This window comes from Mesoplodon densirostris, chromosome 2 (assembly GCF_025265405.1).
Source record: "Mesoplodon densirostris isolate mMesDen1 chromosome 2, mMesDen1 primary haplotype, whole genome shotgun sequence".
Taxonomy (NCBI): Eukaryota; Metazoa; Chordata; class Mammalia; order Artiodactyla; family Ziphiidae; genus Mesoplodon; species Mesoplodon densirostris.
In genome coordinates this window covers 51,777,466-51,779,182 of record NC_082662.1, presented here as the reverse complement: position 1 = coordinate 51,779,182, position 1,717 = coordinate 51,777,466, and positions in this window count along the sequence as shown.

Below are 1,717 nucleotides of genomic sequence, written 5' to 3'. Positions count from 1 at the left end.
TCTGCCCTCTGGTGAGTGAGGCTGGTCCAGAGCCTGGAGCAGGCTTCCTGGAGGGCAGAGCCAGGGCTCAGGAGATTCTGGAGCTGGTGGCTGCCCAGTGGTGGGTAGAGCTTGGTCCTGGGACCTCTGGTGGGCAGGGCCTTGTCCAGAGGCAGGTGTGGGCTCAGAAGATCTTTAGGCAGCCTGTCTGCTGATGGGTGACGCTGTGTCCCTGCCCAGTTAGTTGCTTAGCCTGAGGAGTCCCAGCACTGGCATTTACAGGCTGTTGGGTTGGAGCTAGGTCTTGGCATTAATGATCTAAGGGAGGATTCCACAATGGTGCCCACCAGCACCATCATTCACATTATAGAAAGAGTTCCCAGGAATGGCTGCCACTAGTGTCTATGTCCCGAGGGTGAGCCATAGCTGACCCCCCGTCTCCAAGAGACTGTCCAAGACCAGCAGGTAGGTCTGGCCCAGGCTCCTATCAAATTACTGCTTTCGCCCTGAGTCCCAGAGTGTGTGAGATTTTGTATGTGCCCTTAAGAGTGAAGTCTCTATTTCCCCCAGTCCTGTGGGACTCCTGAAACTAAGGCCCACTAGACTTCAAAGCCAAATGCCCTGGAGACTCATCTTCCCAGGAGCCCTGGGCTGGGGAGCCTGACGTGGGGCTCAGAACTCACTCCTCTGGGAGAGCGTCTGTGATATAATTATTCTCCAGTTTGTGGGTCACCCACCTGGGAGTATGGGACTTGACTGTATCATGAGTCTGCCCCTCCTACCCATCTTGTTGTGGTTCCTTCTTTATGTCTTTAGCTGTAGAAGATCTTTTCTAGTAGGTTCCAGTCTTTTTCATCAATGGTTGTTCTGCAAATAGTTGTGATTTTGGTGTGTTCATGAAAAGAGGTAAGCTCAGCATCTTTCTATTCCACCATTTGGCTGCTCTCCCTTGAAGCTCAAAGATTTTAATTCAAGGCCAAAAGTCCTTCTGTCATCCCAGAAGCGTTTTTTTTTAGGCTTCTAGTCTTAAATTCTGGTTTTGCAATGGAGGACTCTGAGGCTCTGGTAGGCTAAATGACATGTCCAAGACCTACAACAGGTCTTCTGACTCAGAGACCCAGATTCATTCTGCAACACCATTTTCAGTGCAATACAACATGCCAAAACATGAGCTAGGTGGCCTTTGAGGTACCTTTTGAGGAATCGAGCTGTCAGAAACTGTCCCTTTACTAGTCACAAAGATCTGTCCATTTTCCAAGCAGGGCTCCTTCAATTGCACGTCCTTCTTTGCATACTACTAAGAGTTATTGAGGACTTTAGCTCAGGTCAGTCCATGGCATATGGCTAGCACAATGTGGACGCTTAATAAATGTTTGTCAGTTGAATGAAGGTAACCATCCTGATTAAAGCAGGCCAAGTGGGTTTGGGAAAAACAGAATGGCCTTATGTCTGAGAACATGGGCTTTGGCATTAGATACCTCTGGATTCAAATCCAGGTTTAAGAACATTTGCTGGCTGGTTGACTTTCGGTAAGTTACAATCTCTTTGAGTCTTAGTTTCCTCATCTGTAAAATAAAGGATAATAATACCTACCACAGAGAACTGCTGAATTATTAAACGGTATAGCAAACACACAGGGCTTGGCACATGGAAGTGTTCAGTCAAGATGAGATATTACTAGCTACTCTTTGGCTTGAATCTTGATTTTCTCTCTGTACCTCAGATTGTCTGCAAATTC